Source organism: Serinus canaria, chromosome 4A (assembly GCF_022539315.1).
Source record: "Serinus canaria isolate serCan28SL12 chromosome 4A, serCan2020, whole genome shotgun sequence".
Taxonomy (NCBI): Eukaryota; Metazoa; Chordata; class Aves; order Passeriformes; family Fringillidae; genus Serinus; species Serinus canaria.
Window position 1 is genome coordinate 473,036 of NC_066318.1, and position 11,372 is coordinate 484,407.

At 53.3% G+C, this 11,372-nt stretch overlaps 1 long non-coding RNA gene across 15 annotated transcripts in view; it reads left to right on the plus strand.

Annotated features, from left to right (window-relative positions):
* Positions 1-11,372, plus strand: part of LOC108962061 (uncharacterized) — a 39,661-nt gene that overhangs the window by 15,837 nt on the left and 12,452 nt on the right. For 9 of the 15 annotated variants that reach the window (XR_007777591.1, XR_007777593.1, XR_007777592.1 and 6 more), the window contains exons 2-5: positions 2,111-2,331; positions 4,818-4,997; positions 5,940-6,030; positions 9,911-10,374. This is a non-coding gene — a long non-coding RNA (uncharacterized LOC108962061). Of the gene's footprint in view, positions 1-2,110; positions 2,332-4,817; positions 4,998-5,533; positions 5,660-5,939; positions 6,031-9,907; positions 10,375-11,372 lie in introns of all 15 variants that reach the window. The other 6 variants (XR_007777585.1, XR_007777583.1, XR_007777584.1 and 3 more) reach the window with 6 other exon arrangements.

Sequence of the window (11,372 nt, forward strand, 5' to 3'; positions counted from 1 at the left end):
CTGCAGGTCAGGAGAAGTCAGAGATGCCAGGGTGGGGAACAGCCCCCTGTGCAGGGGCAGACACAAATCCCTCTGCAGCAGCCAGGCAGAGCTTCCCTGCTGTGCCCTGCTCCCCCCAGCCTGAGGAGCAGCCCTGGGGGCTCCTGGCGCTGCCCTGGGGGCTCCTGGCACTGCCCTGGGGGCTCCTGGCGCTGCCTGCCCCTGTGACTGCAGCTGGTGAGGAGCCTGTGCCACACTGCCAGGCTTGATGGCAGATGAGGGATTGCTGAGCTCCCAGCCAGTGATGTTTTTATTTAAACCAGCTGGGAGTCTCTGACATTCTCAATTACAGCTCGTTTGCACACACTCTTTGCAATTGAAATGCAGTTTGGCACCAGTGCCCCTGAGGTCTGCTCTGGGACATGCCAAAATCTCACTGCCACAGCTGGGAAGGTAGGTGGCATTTGCAGTGCTAATAGAGAAGGATCAGGGGAAAAATAAAAAAAGGAAGCCTAAACTTTCTTCATCCCTTTTAAGCAGTGACTCAGTCACAAGCCCTTCCCACAGTTCTTCACTGATGTTCTAATTGCAGACCAGTACCAGCTCAGGCTGCCTAAAAATAAACTCCACATTTTCATTTAATTACTTGGACTGTCTGCCTCATTGCTGTGAAAATTATATAGGAGAAAATATTTACTTACAGGGTTTTCCTAAGTGTGATCTCTCAGCTATCCCAAACAGGTAGGTAGTGAATCTGTACAGAAATATGTTAAACTACAAAAGACAATGTGAGAGTGAATTTGGGGCCAGGAGAGCTGGGTGGAGCTCAGGAGCTCGGAGCTCACCTGTGCCCCCTCCTTTGGGCACAGGCTCTGCCTCTTCCCAAGGCTCCATAAACCAGGGCAGTGGCTGTGAGCAGAGCTGGCTCCTCTGGCACTCACTGCTGCCCCAGACCCTGCCCTGGGCTGCAGCTCTGCCTTCCCAGGGCAGGGTGGCACTGGCAGCCTGGCATTGCAGCTCAGACCTGTGTCCTGCTGAGTCTGCTGGCATTTCCTCTCTGTCAGAGCCTCTGGCATGGAAATGATAGTGTAGGTGGGTGTCCCTGGCTGTGCTGCAGGGTGCTGGGCACGGCAGTGCTCCTGCCATGGTGCAGGGTGCTGGGCACGGCAGTGCTCCTGCCATGGCAGTGCTCCTGGCACAGCAGTGCTCCTGGCACAGCAGTGCTCCTGCCATAGCAGTGCTCCTGGCACAGCAGTGCTCCTGCCATAGCAGTGCTCCTGGCACAGCAGTGCTCCTGCCATAGCAGTGCTCCTGGCACAGCAGTGCTCCTGGCACAGCAGTGCTCCTTCCACTACACTGCAATGTTCTTCCAGTGTATAGCCAAAAACATTGTGCTCCTCAAGTGTCTGGGAAGAAAGAAAACTGGGATGTTGGGTTTTTTTTTTTTTTTGTTGCAGAAATATATCCTTTTGAAGGTATTGGGGTTTCTGAGTGTATTGGGAGCACTGGCTTGCAGTCATTTGAGAGAATACTGCAAACCCACTCATGAATATTTGCCTTTCCACTCCTCGTGAAAGGGAAACATTGAAACTGTGCCAATAAAATGCATTTCTTGGGGACATTGGGCAGGGGAGAGCAGCTGGGTGAGGATCAGGGGTTGTGTCTGAGAAGTGCTGGCTGGACTGCCTTGAGCTCCTTGCTGGGTGAGGCTGGAGGGGCACACAGAGCTTGGGCTCAGCAAACAGCACAGCCAGTGTCTGAAGGATTTGCAGGGACAGTTCTTGACTGCACTATTTTAATGTGAACTGGTAAGTGACTTCTTATCTTTATGGAATTTCAGGATGTAAATCACAGGCAAAAAAAAAAAACCTAAACAAAACCTATATTTGAGAAGCAAACAGTTCACTGAATATTTTGCCCAGCTGAGAGGTTTTGGACTCAGTGATCCTTGAAGGTCCCTTCCAGTTTAGGTAATTCTGTATTTTATGTTGTTGGCAAAACCAGAAAAGCTCAGGTAGTTCTTATTTCAGCTTTATGATAAACTATCCCAATAATTGTATTTGACAGTCAAAAAATTGATAGAGACCCATGTAAGTCATTAATGACAAAGGTTGTCTGTCTGTCCTTCCAGTGCCCAGCCCAGCTGCTGGAGGCTGTTCTGGCAGGAGCTGTGCCTGGAGCCCTGCCTGGCACAGCCAGGAGGAAATGCTGCCAGGGCCAGGAATGGTGCCACTGCCCAGTGCCCTGACCACAGCTGCAGGAGGCCACCTCTGCTGGTCCTCAGGACAGGGAGCCCTGCATGGATGAAAGCCCTGAACTTCACTTTGTGGGGATGACAGACCAGACCTTCAGGTAATGCTGCCCCTGAGCACTCAGAAATCATGGAATTGGCTAAAAATGATGCCTTCACTTTTTAATGTGAGAAGGAAAGGCTGCTGTTCTACTCTGTCTTACTACAATTAATTCTTTCCTTCTGCAGAACTTTATTAATAATATTATTATGTAAAAAAAAAGAAAAAGCAGGAATATTCTTGGGGCATATCCCAGTATCAGGCTCTATCGTGTAAATTGCCAAGTCATCCTAAGATTTGCATTAAAAAGTGCAGGTTTAGCTGTCCTGAATGCATGGCACTGTGTGTCTGTTGGTTATGTGCAGCTCAGCGAGGCAGCAGCCATAGGGAAGCCTCCAGAGTGGGGTTTTCAGGGGTCTCCAGGGAGGAAGGAAGGCTCTGCACCCCTCCTGCAGCAGGGAGGGTCCCGGGGCAGCGGGGCTCCCCCTCATTTCTGGTTCCTTGCTCTCGGCACGGTTTGGGTGTCGGGCCGCTCCTCTGCCGGGGCTGGGGCTGTGCCCTGAGGCTGTGCCCCTGCCCTGTGCCCGTGTCCCTGATGGTGCTGAGGCTGTGCCCTGCCCTGCCCGTGTCCCTGATGGTGCTGAGGCTGTGCCCCTGCTGTGCCCGTGTCCCTGATGGTGCTGGGGCTGTGCCCCTGCCCTGCCCGTGTCCCTGATGGTGCTGAGGCTGTGCCCCTGCTGTGCCCGTGTCCCTGATGGTGCTGAGGCTGTGCCCCTGCCCTGCCCTGCCCTGCCCCACCCGGGGCTGCGGAGCCGGAGCGAAGGGAGCATTCCCCGGGAGCATCCCCCGGGAGCATCCCCGGAGCAGAGAATCCCCCCGGCCCCAGCCGCACCCCGGGGCTGTTCCGCGTTCCCGCGGAGCCCAGGGCCGGGCCGGGCAGGAGGGAGCTTCCTCTCCTCCTCCTCCTCCTCCTCTCCCGGTGTCCCTGCCCTCCCGGGCCGTGCCGCTTTGAGCTGCGGCCGCTCTCTCTCAGCGAGCGCTTTGATCTCGGGCGGGTTCCCCCGCGCTATTTTTAGACGCACTGAGGAGAACCGAGGGATGTCGGCTCCGATGCTGACGGAAAGCAGCTTCAGACGGAAAGCAGCTTCAGACGCTTTTCTCCAGGGGCAGAAGAGAGGAGCAGAAGGAGGAAAACAAGGCGGTCTCCACCGGCATTCCCAGCCCTTCTGCTCGCACAGAGAGAGGGCCCTGAGGCCAGACAGGGATGTTCCCCAAACACGAAATTCTCGATAGCTGGTGATTCTCCTTGTCGGCTTTTGTGTAACTCACGGCTCTGCTGCAGCCCAGAGTCGGGACCTGGTTAAATTAATCTTTGCAGTGGATACATTTATAAGGGATTGCTAATAGCCACCCTTTAATTTAAAAATAATTGCAACATCTCTCACTCTCCCTGTTTTAAACACATATGTGGAGGCCTCGGATTGCTCGGTTTTGATCCTACCAACTCCTGCTTTTTGTTTCATCTTTGAAACTGAAGCAAAGCAAGGAACAGGTACATCAACCAAGCCTTTCCTCCCTAGGGCAGGAGTGTGTGTGTGTGTGTGTGTGTGTGTCTGCAGATTTGCACTCAGGCTGCGGGAGAACGAGAGTGAAAAAACAAGAGTGAAAACAAGAGTGAAATAACAAGAGTGAAAACAAGAGTGAAAAAACAAGAGTGAAAACAAGAGTGAAATAACAAGAGTGAAAACATGTTTACAGGGGAAGGAGCGCTTCCGAAGGGTGTTTCCTGCTCCTTCTGCCATCGCTGTTGCTGGGGAAACCAGCGCGGTGCCTGGAGCGGCTCTGTCTGTCTGTCTCTGTCTGTCTGTCTGTCTGTCCCGGTCTCTGTCTCTGAGCCAGCACCGGGGAAGTGCCGGCTCAGCACCCAGCCCATCCCGAGCCCTCCTCCGGGGCACGGCCGGTGCCAGCTGGCTCCAGGTGCTCTCGGGGCTGGGAAGGTGTGGGACAGTGCCCGGGGAAGGAGCGAGGGCTGGGACAATCCAAGGGAATCCCCAGGCTGAGAGTGCTGAGGCTGATGGAGAAAACCCCATCAATTTCAGCTGGGCTTGCTGACTTCCTGCTTGACCAAAAATATTCCCAGGGACTGGTGAATCCTCTTACCCTGCTCCCTCCTCCCCGTTTGCCTCTTCTGGAGTGGAGCTCAGTTCTGTCCAGCGAGCTCTGGAGCCTGTAGTGCATGTGTTTATTGTTGCTGTTATGGCCATGGTGCCTGTGGTTGGAGGATGCTTTCCCATGGCCAGATGTGGTGATGTAGTGTTCTGTTAGCACAAATCCAGGCACTAAGAGACCTAAGCTTATAAATCACAAACCATGAGGTCAGACAAATACACTAAAAAGTCAGAAGCTTAAAAATAAGAAAATTAGGATCTACTTCTGTATTTGAACGCATTTACCAGAGTTTTGTTCAGTTTTTCTCCTCTGCTTGGAGGACCAGAATTTCAGCAGTGACTTCAGTGCTCCTGGTTTTCATGTTTTCTTTTTACCCAGTGCCACAGTTTTGGGGCAGGAGATCCAGGAGTTGAGAGGAGCCTGCAGAGAGCAGCAAGCACAGCAGGACTGGCAGCAGCAGCAGACACCAAGCTGAGCAGGTGCCACTAGGCTGGTTTGGCTCCTGGTCTTGGCAAGCTCTGGCAAAGGAAGCCCTGTCTGGAGATTTTCCCTGCTCAGGTTTGTGGGCAGCCTGTGAGGCACAGATGTTCCCAACATCTGCAGAGCAGAGCCCTGGTGTGTGAGGTGCTGAGGTTTGAGACAGACACTGCCAGCTGGGCACTTCCAGATTTTCACACACCACCTCAGCACCTTCTCCCCTGTTTTCCTTCCCAGCACTGGGGTACCAGCCACTTCTTCAGGCTGTTCACCTAGCAGCTGAAACCAACAAATTCTAAATTGGAAAAATCTCCAAACTTGTGTCTCTTTAGTTACCAGTCCAAATATGTTTTGAACATATTATCAGTTAAACATCCTTTCCTCCCTGCCCTTCACACCACACCTGAGAAATCTTTCCAAGCCCTTTCAGGCCTAGTCAAAGCCAACGCTGGGGTTCCACAACAGAAGTTTGGGTTTAGAGGGTGGACTGTCTCCTGAATCCTATCCCCCATTTCCTGGTGAATTCCTAATTCTGCAGGAAGGCCATCTCCTTTGGGAAGAGTGGAGACTTGACAAGACTAAATAATAACTCTTCTCTCTCCTCTCTTTGATGTTAGATGTCACAAAGTTGTTCCCTGCCATCCACCTTTCATCTCCTCTCTCCAATTCCTGCCAAGCCCAGCTGAGCACACGAGCTGATGGAGGAGAAGGCATTCCCAGGTCCCAGCAATGTTTGTGCCGAGGTCTGTCCCTGGCTGCCAGGGTGGCAGGGGACAGCCTGGAGGGCCCTGGTGTCCCTGTGGCACGCAGAGCTCCTCCCTGAGCTGTGCACAAAGCCCAGACTTGCCAAGCCCTGCCTGTCAAAGCCTCCATCCCAGGGCACAGCCAGGAGTGGGAAGGGGCTCAGCAGGGTGGATGCCACGTGCAGCTGCTGGGCACAGAGCCATGCCAGGCCACAGGGGTGACCAGAGCCACCACAGTGCCAGGACAGTCCCTCACCTCCTCTCTGCCCTGTGCTTTCAGGCTCTGGCACTGAGGTTTCAGCTTCCACGAGGAGCCTGGCACAGACCTTGCCCTGATTCTGGAGCCACCCCAGGGACATTTTAAATTATGGGTGAGTTTTACATAATTCTTTTGATACGTGTTGTTATGACATGTAAAATCTCATCTTTGCAGTTGCAGTGAATTATGTAAGGTCTTTGTTTTGCAATTGTCAGGATAACTTGAACCACTGCACATTTACCAAATGCACTTTCAGAGGGCCTGGTCCTGCCCTCAGCTGATGATAGAGATAAACTCCAGGCTTTACTGAACTTCTAGTGAGTTATAAAGGCTAACAGGCAAGTTGATGTGACAGTGCTCCAGCTCCAGAGCCAAGCCTGCAAGGAGTAGGAGAAGTCTTGTCCCGAGCTGCAGCACCACTCCTGGGCTGCCAGGGATGGCTCATTCCAGGATCAAAGGCTGTTTTCCCAGGGGCCCTGCCTGTGGGGCAGCACCTCAAAAATCTGTTTTCTTTCTGTCCTCCAGCTTGTGGCCCCAGCCCTTGCTGGCTGTATCCTGCTCATCCTCCCTGTAAAGGTGGAATACTCTTTCCTCTTGGTGTTTGGGTTTTCCTGTGACACTCATTACTTCAGTCATGTTTGTTTATTCTGCATGCAAACTATTAATTAATTTGTCTCTGTGCAGCCCAGGAAGGCAGGGGAGAAACATTATCACTGTATAGATAAGGAGCAGAGGCACAGAAAGATTCAGGCAGGAATGTCAGTGAATCTGGGGTGTTCAGCCTCAGATGCTCAGGAGCTGATAATCCCTGAGCACCTGGGATTTATTTGCTGGCTTTGGAGGTGCCCTGGGCACTGTCAGGGCAGGAGGGCAGGGGGCAGCTGCTGCCTGGCCACACAGGGGGCCCAAAGCATTCCCAGGGCACCAGACCAGGAGCAGCAGCCAGGTGCAAGTGTAGGACACCACAGAACCCCAGAAGGGGCTGTAAAGCTCCTCTGGTCCAGGTCCCTGCCACGGCAGGGACACCTCCTCCTGTCCCAGGTGCTCCCAGCCCTGCCCAGCCTGGCCTTGGGCACTGCCAGGGACCCAGGGGCAGCCACAGCTGCTCTGGGCAGGGTGGCAGGATAAATCATGCCAACCCTTTCCATGAAGAAGTGTTCCTAAAATCCAGTCTAAAGCTCCCTGGTGTGAGCTGAGGCCGTTTCCTGCTGTGCTGTAGCTGGGAGAGGAGCTCTCTGCTGAGGGGCAGCCCTGCCCCAGGAGCAGACACTGAGCTCTGCAGGCACCAGGAGCACCAGCAGGGCTGCAGGAGCACAGGCAGCCCAGCAGCCCAGCTGAGCTCACCAGCCTCCTTGGCTTGCTATCATTTGCCAGCTCCCAGCCCATAAATGAGACCTGAGAACAGCTATGGAAACTTTCAGTTGCCAAATTCCAAGAGTATTTATATAATTTAATCGATGAATTGCATTGATTTATTTGCACTAAGTAACTCCTTGAGGTCTGGATAATAGATAAGGGCGTGCATGGTGCTGTACAAACACGTCATAAATAAATGCAGCTTGCAAATCAATTGCAAGATATTAATGATTAATCTTCTCATAGTAAAATAATGTGATGTCTTTCCTTTATCGATTAAAAAAAAAAAAATCTGACCTAAGAGGTTTCAGAGTCATTTATTTGAGGAAGGCTGCCCTTTAAGCCAGATCTTACACTTTTTAAAAGGTCACAGGGTTTAAATATCGTGGTTCCTTACACAGCAGCACTCCCTGAGAGGTTTGGCAGCACCTCCCTGAGAGCAGATCATGGTCCTGCCCAAAGGAGAGCTCGGGCACTGCTGCCAGGGCTGGGCTCTGGCAGGGGATTTCACTCTGCCACCTCTGGGGCTGCTGCTGGGGAGTGCACAGAGGGCTGGGATGGGTACCCAAAGCCTGCTGCACTCACACAGGTGAGGAACAGCACAGCCTCCATCACAGCCCTGGCTGGGCCTTTTCTGGGAGCAGTGGGAGAGCTGGGAACAGAATAATGTGGAGTTTTCCTGCACTGCATTTCCTGCTGGCCTCCTGCAGGCAGGAGAGAAATGCCTGGCCGGAGCAAGGTCTAGTTCCAGGTATGCTGAGCCCAGTGAGTCCCTGGCTGAGGCAGATGAGCCAGACCAGCTCAGATCCACTGCCAGCCTCGGGCTCCCAGCTGTGCACAGCTGAGCTGCCTCCCCATCCCATTTGGCCCCTGATGCATTATTATATAGCAGGAAGAAAATGCTTATTCTGCAGTTATTTGTCCTAATTCATTTATCTCTTGATCAGCTTTCCAAAAGGGAGATTTCCTGGTTTCCCTTCCTCATTGCCTCCTGGCACGTGCAGTGCTCCAAGGCAGGGCCAGGTTGTCCAGAGGTCTCCTTGTAATCTGCAGCTCCAGTGTTCCACACAGGCCTTCAGACTGGATTTTAAAACATACAAGGGCTTTAAAAGTGATTTATCTGCAATTGTCTTTCATGCCTAGAATGTTTTGCCTTTCCTTTTTTCCCCATGCTCTCTCTTTCTCATGCACTTTTAGGCATGCATCACTTTGTTAAATAGCACAGCATTTGCTTTTCAAAGGGGCAGAGATCCTGGAGCTGTTTGGATGAGGAGGTTTTTGTTCTAGCAGAACTTGTGAGGCAGGGGAGCGTGTTTGCTGCTGAACTCCTGGCTGGCTCTGCTGAGGGTTCCCAGCCCGGAGCCCTGTGGGGCACACAGGAGGGGTTTGGCAGGGCTGGCACCCACTGCTGATGTGAGCCAGCACAAACCCCGGGTGCAGCCCCATGCTTTCCTCCTGGACTACAGGAACTCCGTGGGTTTAGCCCAAGGTGTGGGCAGGAAATGAAGCAGTGGAGCCCCTGCTGCCCAGCACTCAGCTGTGTGCTCTGGGTGCAGCATGCCCAGCTCACTCCCTGTGGCTGCCCTGCTGTGGCACAGATGTTCTACAGGAGGCAGGGAGTGCCTGGGCTCTGGCAGTCAGAGCAGAGATCAGCTCCAGGCTTCAGAACCTGTGCCTGGCATTTCTGCTGGCATTTCCTGAAGGCTCCTGCTGCCTGGGGGGGTAGGCAGCCCAACTTTGAGTAAGTTTGTCACCACTTTTGAGTCATCATTAATGCCATCCCACTCATGGTTATTCCCAGGCCTGCGTTCTCTTCCAGCACTCTCTTGCACATATACTTTTAATTTCCTTTGACCCCTCTGGTGATTAACCTTTCCCCAGCTCCTGTCTCATTTTGCCTGGCCAGCTCCATCCAGCTCTGTAATCTCTGTCAGCTGCTTAAACCTTTCTGCATTTCCACAGCAGCCTTCAAAGACTGGAGATCTTTGTGCAGCTTTTGGTGCAGTTTCAGCAGCTGCCCCCTCTCCCTCTCGTGGTGGCCAAGGGACTGGGGTCTGGTTTCCTCTTTGATGCCATTGCTGAGCAATTCTCCCCCCTGCTTGCTCCCCTCCTGCTCTCAGAGGGGTCAGGCAGCACCAGGGGAGGGTCTGGCTCTTGGAGGTGCTTCCATGACCAAGACTGGCAGGGTTTTCATCTCCTCAGCATCTGCCAGGTCCCTGCCTTGCCAGGGGGGTTGCTGTGAGCTCTGAGCCTGCTGCACAGCTCAGGGGGCTCCTGGAGCCTGCTCTGTCCTCAGCAGCTCCCTCACTCAGGCTGTGCCAGGGACCTTCAAATACAAACATGAACTGCTGGACACAGCTCTATCTAGTCTGTCTGGCCATCCATCCATCCATCCATCCATCCATCCATCCATCCATCCATCCATCCATCCATCCATCCATCCATCCATCCATCCATCCATCCATCCATCCATCCATCCATCCATCCATCCATCCATCCATCCATCCATCCATCCATCCATCCATCCACAATCTATGCATGTATTTATGTGTGTCAATATCTTCTGTGCATATTTGTGTGTGTCTGTGTGTATTTAACAGATTTCAGTGTGCTTAACACATTTTCCTCCTCAGCAGCACTGAAACCCTGAGTGGGCTGCTGTCTGTCTGATGGAAGGAAGGGTTCTGCCTGAGCTGGAGATGGAAGGGTCTGATGGAAGGAAGGGTTCTGCCTGAGCTGGAGATGGAAGGGTTTGTCTGATGGACAGAAGGATTCTGCCTGTGCTGCTGATCTGGAGCTGGCTCAGCAGCCCCACAGAGGGAAGTGCTCTGCACAGGGGAGCAGCCCAGCTCACCTGGAGCCAGGTGTGTGCAGGGCAGAGCCTGTCTCTGCAGAGAGCAGCTGGGGCTGCAGTGACAGGAGAGGGAGCCTGGGCAGAGAGGGCAGCGGGGCAGCCTGGGGAGGGGCTGGCTTTGGCTTGGCAGGGCTCAGTCTGGCTTTGGAGGAACCAGGGGCTGGCTTTGCAGGGCTCTGGGGCTGCCACAGCCCCCCTCGTGCCCCTGAATGCTGAGGGACCCTGCAGAAGGCACCAGGAGAGGAGGTGTGTGCTGGGCTGGGCCGGGCTGGGCTGGGCTGGGCCGGGCCGGGCCGGGCCGGGCCGGGCCGGGCCGAGCCGGGCTGGGCTGGGCTGGGCCGGGCTGGGCTGGGCCGGGCCGGGCCGGGCTGGGCTGGGCCGGGCTGGGCTGGGCTGGGCTGGGCTGGGCCGGGCCGGGCTGGGCTGGGCCGGGCTGGGCTGGGCCGGGCTGGGCCGGGCTGGGCCGGGCTGGGCTGGGCTGGGCCGGGCTGGGCTGGGCCGGGCTGTGCTGGGCTGCAGGGATCATCCCAGCACAAGAGCACACCAGCTGCCAAGAGCAGCTCCCACAATCCCGACTGCTCTGGGATTTCCTTGGGTCTTTGCTTTGCTCAGTCCACCCCAGTTATGTGATCGTGAGATCTGCTGATTGAAACTCCCTAGAAAAATCTCATTATGTTATCTAATGCAAAACCTTTGGGGTTAATGTAAAATAATTTCACCAGCTCTGTGGCAGGTGGGTTCTCAAGTGTTGCCACTACTTCCAAATGCAGTAATTGTTCTTTTAAATTAAGAAAGTAAAAAAAAAACCACAAAAACCCACACCTTTAAACAGCAATGAAAGTTCTGCTTTTGTTTAATAAGAAAAGAAGTTTAATTTTTAAAGATCACTCTATATTATTAACTTGCTTAATTATCAGAAGGAATGGTTGGATGAGCAGACAATTAAAACAAGGAGAAGCTCAGAAGGAAAAGTTCATCAGTATATTAGAGAGACAATGGGGGAAAGTAAAACTATTTCAAGTACCATTTGAAGGAAATCATTTGGGAAGAAAACAGGATTAATTAAGTTTTGAACCAGTTGATTCTGTTATGTAAAATATTTCCTAGATTAACAGTGTCACACCCTCATGCATGAGGCAATGTCCAAGTTCTCCAGCTGCAGAGTGAAAGTTGGTGCAGCCAAAGGCTCTGAAAGCAGCAGGAGCTGCAGCCTGAGCAGGGTCTGTGGGAATGCTGAGGCTCTG